A 7529-nucleotide genomic window follows, 5' to 3' on the forward strand; every position below is an offset into this window, starting at 1 on the left:
TTCAGCTAAGACGAAATGAGACGGTCGACGAGAGTGCAAATCGCGTAGAGAATGATGCAGAATAGACAAGGGGCGATTGCTTTCAAATCAGCGTTTAACTATAGACAGGATTGTAATTATTTGGACCATTCCCTTTTATTCATTGGTCGAATGAATGGCATTTGCAATTTTTGTAAGGCTAAAAAGTGGGTGAAAGACGCACCAGGTATGTGTTGTAGCTAGAGCCATGTAAAACTAATAGATATAGGTGAGCCTCCGCAGACAAAGCGCTGCTTACAGGCGAGCATCAGTCGTCTGTCACTTTAAAAAAAATATAAGAAAATACAATGGTTGTTTCGCTATGACTTCGTTTGGTGGTAATGAAGTTAGGGAGGGTAATTTCATGCCAACGTTTAAAATACATGGACAAGTTTACCACGTTAAGCTTAGTACGCAGCTCTCAAGAAACGTAAAAACTTCATATAAAAAAACGCTTAAGAAACGGTCCAGAAACGTTCCTGCGATAAAGTTACTTGTGCTAGTACGCAGCTCTTAAGAAAGCTAGTACTAATTTTTAATACTTTTTTTCAATAAAATGTGAATATGGCAAACCTGGTTTTGCAAAGAAACATCAAATCAACAATTGTTTCTTGCAGGAAATTCGAAGTAATCGTCAAATTCATCCTAAATTAGTTGAAATCATTATTATAAAGTATGTTCCATTTTGAAATGTTGTATAAAACCAACCAATCATCAACAACATTCCTTAAATCTCAATGAAAATATTTGTGTTACCATACACATACATACATACATACATACATACATACGCACAAAGTTTGTTTACTTTGTTTATTCTCTCTTGCTCTTTTGATGTGGATCATTCACAATGCGTAACCAGCTGTCAAACTTACTTGAGAAATAATGTATTTTTGTTCTTGAGCAATTACTTAAGAGCTGCGTACCAACCTTTATTGGGAGTTTACTTTACGTCAAAGTGCTACACCAACTCTTCAACGAGACATTTTGAAATCAATTCAAGAAACATAAAATTGTTAGAAGTTTCAAGACATCTATAGACCGTATGCCCACTAATTCGAATAATTATAAGGTTGTAATCCATGCGGACAATAAAATTTACAATTCTTTTGACACAGTGACAGATGAAGGAGACGTTGTTCACTATCCAATGGAGTTTCTATTTTTAATTTTTCTGTAAAAAAGAATTTAATAAACAAATTATTTATAACGTTAATGAATTTAAAAGTGTTTGCAATTAATTCAAATATGGGTAGTAAATATTTGTAAGTCTAACATAAGTTACACATTATACTCATGTATGTGTGTTTACATGTACGAATAAAGGTATTCTTTTATTTGCATTTTAAACTACATTAAATTCTTTCCAATACCCTCATCGTTTCAAATTTTGCGGCGTAACAAAGTACGCCGGGTATTTGCTAGTAATTCTATAACAGAATTAAATCAACAAATAAAAATTAACAGTCACTTTAACTCAACAATACAGCTTATTAAAGAAACAATAAACCAGAATCAGAAGAATGTTCTTTATCAGATAGGAGGATTGCATAAAACTATAAAAGATGTTTTGCTACAAAATACCTATTTAGAAAAATTACTTATGTTAAATTCAATTAAAAATCATATTGAGCATATTCAAAAATATATAACTACAGCACAAAATGGCATAAATGATGCCAATATCCTTACAAAAAATGAAATAGATTACTATAATATAAACATTGAAAAAATTAAATACTTAAGAACGGCAATATTTGAAAAAGAAAGAGAATTAATATTTGTAATCAAAGTACCAAAAATATTTTTTAATATACAAGTAATAACTATAATACCTATCCCTTATTTAAATAAAGAAATAAATGCTGAAATTTCAAATGTATTCAAATATAATGATAAGATTTATGAGTATAAGAAGAATAAATACATAAATGAATGTACCATATCAAAACACTGTACAATAGATAAGATATGTGAATTAATTACAAATGTTAACTCAGAAATAATTAATATTAATGACGAAATCATAATTGTAAAAAATGCAAAAAATTATTTAATTCAAAATAGTTGTGGCTCAGAAGCATTACAATTAAATGGAAATTATGTAATAAAATACAACAACTGTTCAATAGCAAACCAAAAATTTTCAAATAATTACAAAATGTTTATTGACAAAATTATATTATCACAATCTAAACATATTACTTTTAATACCACTCTAACTTTAGAAGAATTAAAATTAACGTCGATACATAATCTAAAAGAAATAGAAGAAATAAAATACAAAAATAAAATTGTAACATACAGTGTACCAACAGTGGTAATATTAATAGTAATATTCTTTATAATAATATTAATGTGCAATCATTGTAAAAGAAATAAAGAAAGAATTCAGGAGAATCCTTCGTCTAGGGGTGGAGGAGTTACATATATAGTTCCACAAACAACAATATGTAATGAAAACTCCAACGTAGATGAAATAATAAGAAAATACTTAAACCAACCCAACAACATTACTGTATAAAACATTTATTTATTTGTTGGCTTGATTTAAATTGACACTCATATAAATGTGTATAACGAAAATGCAAGTGTCGTTGCTTCATAAAAATTAAACAACGATACTTGCAATGTAAACAAATTTAAACATTGTAGCTCAAATTTCATGTCACCGAACTCAAATTTATGAGTACTACATGAAATGTTATTACTTTTAGTTTTATAAGCAAAAGTCAAAGTAATATCAAATTACGTAGGAATATTTGTACTTAAGCCACATAGATGTCAATGCACTGAATTATTTGTATGCCCACTTAAAAAACTGCCTAAGCCACATAAATGTCAATGTAATTGGAAAAGTATTAAAATATTACATATGTATGCATATGATTTTGTTTATATTCGATTATTTTGATCAATATTGTAGGTTTCATTTTAAGAACGAAATTATTGTAAAGTCAGTCTTAAGATTCACTTGAATAAAGGAAGATATAACAGCTTAAGCTTGTTTTTCAATGCGACCTTATTTTACATAATTGGCGCAGTCACGGAGTTGTGTTTCTTAAGAAATACAATAAAAGTTTACCTATCGCGAAAGTGAATAAAATAATAATAAGTTTAAAGTGAAGTCGATGTGTAAAAAAAATAAAAATATATGCACTTTAATTAAATAACTGTGGAGTTAATCTTCTAATAAAAAAAACAAAATACAAAATAAAAACAACTACGGTGTTAAAATTTAAAATAACTAAACCCTTTAAATAATAAAAAAAAAAAAACAAAAACAACGATGAGTCGATTTGATGTCAACCGAGATCTGGGAAACGGAGGAGAACTAACAGAGCAAGAGCAACAAATGGCTCAGATGGCTAGAGTGATTACTCAACAAGAAGAAGCCATCAATCAAATGAGGTTGCAATATGCAAGTCAAGTGCAACCTCAATCATTATTAAACACGAAAGAACTGTTACAACAATTTAGACAGCTGAGGTGTTTGGACGAGGGACATAATATAATGGCGTTTATAAAATCAGTGGAAGCCATCATAAATTTGTGCCCACAAAACAACCAACAATTGATAAACCTGGAGATGACAATAATAGCTAACGAAAAAATCCTGGGAGATGCAGGAAGACACATACAAGAACTAGGCGACAACCCAACATGGAAGACCAAAAACAATATATGGCGACATCTTTAACAAATGCAGGAATATAAAAGTAAGTAACTTAAGAGAATTATTCGATTATTTTCAAAAGGCTAAATTTGAGTTAAATCAAATATATTTATTTGATGAAGACAAGCCTTATATTTATAAGCCAGATAGGGTAGACAGAGATTTAGTTAGCTTATTAATTGAAAAAATTGATGTACCTATGAGATCACATTTAAATGAAAATTGCTCGCTTAACGATATTATAAATAAATATTCTAAAATCAAAGCTTTAGATGACACTAGAACTATACATATTACACACAGAAAAAACTTAAGCAAACAAAATTTTACTATGAATAAAACGCAATATTTTCACACTAATCAGAACACAAATAGGAACAGCTCAGTTACACGAATTAAACCAAATACCAATATGTATAACCAAAATTATCAAAACACACAAAATACTAATACACGACAAAATGAACAGTATTCACACAATTTTACACAAAATTACGGCAGAGGAAATAGTAGCAATAATACCAGATTTTCGCGCAGAAGCACTAACAACAATAATACCACACTAACACCTGAACCAATGGAAATAGGTGCACTCGAGGAAAACGAAGTAAATTTTTTAATAACGCCTCAAGAACAAAACTCCCCATAATAAATATAACGATAGGAAAAACTAAAATTAGTTGCCTTATAGATACAGGATCAACTACAAGCATATTAAAAGAAGGGATATTATCGGAAAATTATCCCAAAATAACAATGAAATATGCTATAAAATACAAAACTTTAAACAGGGTAAATCAAATAAAAAGTGTAGTAACCACACCATTTCCAAAAGAATTTGGATGCTTTGGCACCCTTCAGTGGAAACTATTGAACTTTGCAAACACAAAATTTTCAGGTATAATAGGCCAAAATTTCTTAAAACCTTTACAAGCAAAAATTAATTGTGCGGAAAACTACGTTGAAATTTTAAAAAATAAAATTTATTTCGAAGAATTTAACTATTCCGAATACATAGAAAATGTTTGCAATTTGGAACATACTAAACAAAATTATTTAAAAGATAAATTCAATTTTTCCCATTTGAATAAAGAAGAACATCAAGCAACCTTAAGGCTGCTCAATGACTTCGAAGACCTTTTCTTTAAAGAAGGAGATAAATTGTCATGCACCAATGAGGTACAGCATGAAATTATAACAACAAATTGTAAACCTTTATACTCCAAAATTTATAGATATCCTCAAACCCATGAAGAAGAGATAAAATGCCAAATTGAAGAAATGCTACAACAGAACATAATTAAAGAAAGCAATTCACCCTACAATAGTCCCTTATGGATTGTAGAGAAAAAAACAGACGATTCAGGGAAAAAGAAATATAGAATAGTCATCGACTACAGAAAATTAAACGAATTTACCGTGGATGACAAATTTCCAATTCCAAACCTAAATTCAATCCTAGACAAACTAGGTAAATCACAGAACTTACCACCCTGGATTTAGCCAAAGGTTTTCACCAAATCTCAGTTAGAGAGGAAGACAGAAGAAAAACTGCCTTCTCAACACCATTTGGTCATTACGAATTTATTCGAATGCCATTTGGATTAAAAAATGCTCCATCAACTTTTCAAAGATTGATGAATAGAGTCCTTAAAGAACATATTAATAAAATATGCGTCGTATATATGGATGATATTTTAGTATTTGGCACTTCTTTAGAAGAGCATTTAACTAATTTAAAGCAAATATTTGAAGCCTTAAGGCTAGCAAAGCTAAAAATACAAGTGGACAAATGCGAATTTCTCAAGAAAGAAACTCAATTTTTGGGCCACATTTTAACATTAGAAGGAATTAAGCCAAATCCAGCTAAAGTTAAAATCGTACAAAACCTAAAGATACCTAATACTACAAAAAGAATACAATCATTCTTAGGTATGACAGTATTTTATAGGAAATTTATTAAGGATTATGCAAAAAATGCACATCCTATGACGCAATATCTAAAAAAAGGACAAACAATAAATATATACAACCCACAATTTATTGCAGCGTTTGAAAAACTAAAGGATATATTTACAAATTCACCTATATTACGATATCCTAATTTTAATAAACAATTTAGGATTACAACTGATGCTAGTAATTTCGCAATAGGAGCAGTTGTGTCTCAAGATGGTCACCCCATTGCTTATGCATCAAGAACACTAAATAATCATGAAACAAATTACGCTACTATCGAAAAAAAACTTTTAGCGATAGTATGGGCCGTGAAATATTTTAGGCCTTATGTCTTTGGTAGGCAATTTGATTTGGAATGCGACCATCAACCATTGAAATGGTTAATGACAAAATATTCCGGAAAGGATATAAGTCCAAGACTTCAAAGATGGTTAGTGAGTTTGGGCGAATATAATTTTTCAATAGAATACATTAAAGGGAAAAACAATTATATAACAGACTTTTGAGCAGAATAAGAAATGACGAAATTATTTCCCACATAGAAATTTTCCAAGGGGATGAAGGTAGCAGCATGTCAGTAGAAGCAGAAACTGTCCATTCACAAGAAGAAGATTCAGGATTTGAAATTCCAATATTAGATACAATTGTTAACAGGTTTAAAATACAAATAATAATAATAAAGGAGAAACAAACCGCCGTCGAATCTATATTCAATTACAAACGAATTTATATTGATGAAAGAGATATTGAAGAAAATGGAATAAGAGACACTATTAGAAGGGAAATATGTAGAGGAAAAGTAGGTATATATTCGCATCTTAGCGATCATGAATATTATAAGGTACATAAAATTATTGAAGAAGAATTTGCATCTAATCTTAATGTGAAATTTGTAAAATGTTCTTATTTAGCAAAAGACGTTGACAACGAAGAAGAATTAAGAAAACAAATTGCATTATTTCACAAAAATGAAAGTGGTCACTGCGGAATTATAGCCACTTACGAAAAATTAAAGAATAAATTATATAATCCTCATATTAAAGAGCAAATACATCGGGTAATAAATAATTGCGATATATTTTCAGGCGGCAAATATGATCGAAATCCTATAAAAAACAAATTTTTTGTTACTGAAACACCCAAAACTACTAATGAAATAATTCATGTTGATACCTACGTAAATAGCAAACACTCATTTATCGTCTTCATAGATAAATTTTCAAAACATGCTACATGTCTACCACTTACGGACAGGAATAGCAGAACCATTGTAAGTCAATTACAACAATTTTTATCCATAAAAGGAAAGGTAAAGAAAATGGTGTTCGACAATGAATTTAGAGCCCAAAATATTGAAGATTTTTTAAAAAGAGAGGGAATACAATACCACATGACTAAACCAAATAGTCACACTGGAAATAGTGATGTGGAAAGATTAAATAATACAATCACAGAAAAAATTAGGACTCTAAATCTTGAGCATTATTTACCAATTACCCAACAAATTTTTAAAGCTATCACATACTACAATGATACTTATCACAGCACAATTAAATGCACCCCAATAGAAGCACAAAATAAAATAATAGATCACGCAATAATTTATGATAGGCTCTGTAAAATAAAACAATCAAAAATAAATAAAGCAAATAGTAATAGGGAAGAATATACGGAAACTAGACAAGAAGGATTTATAAAACACTATAAAAATGTAAGACATAAAGAGGAACCAAAGTTTAAGAAAAAACCCTTACAAGGAATCCACACCACTAACATAAAAAGACCTAACAAATTTGGCAACTAATCATTGAACATCTATATTAAAATAAATCATTAATTTAAATTTGCAAGTAATAATGTGGATATTATTATTAAT

Source organism: Bactrocera dorsalis, chromosome 6, assembly GCF_023373825.1.
Source record: "Bactrocera dorsalis isolate Fly_Bdor chromosome 6, ASM2337382v1, whole genome shotgun sequence".
Taxonomy (NCBI): Eukaryota; Metazoa; Arthropoda; class Insecta; order Diptera; family Tephritidae; genus Bactrocera; species Bactrocera dorsalis.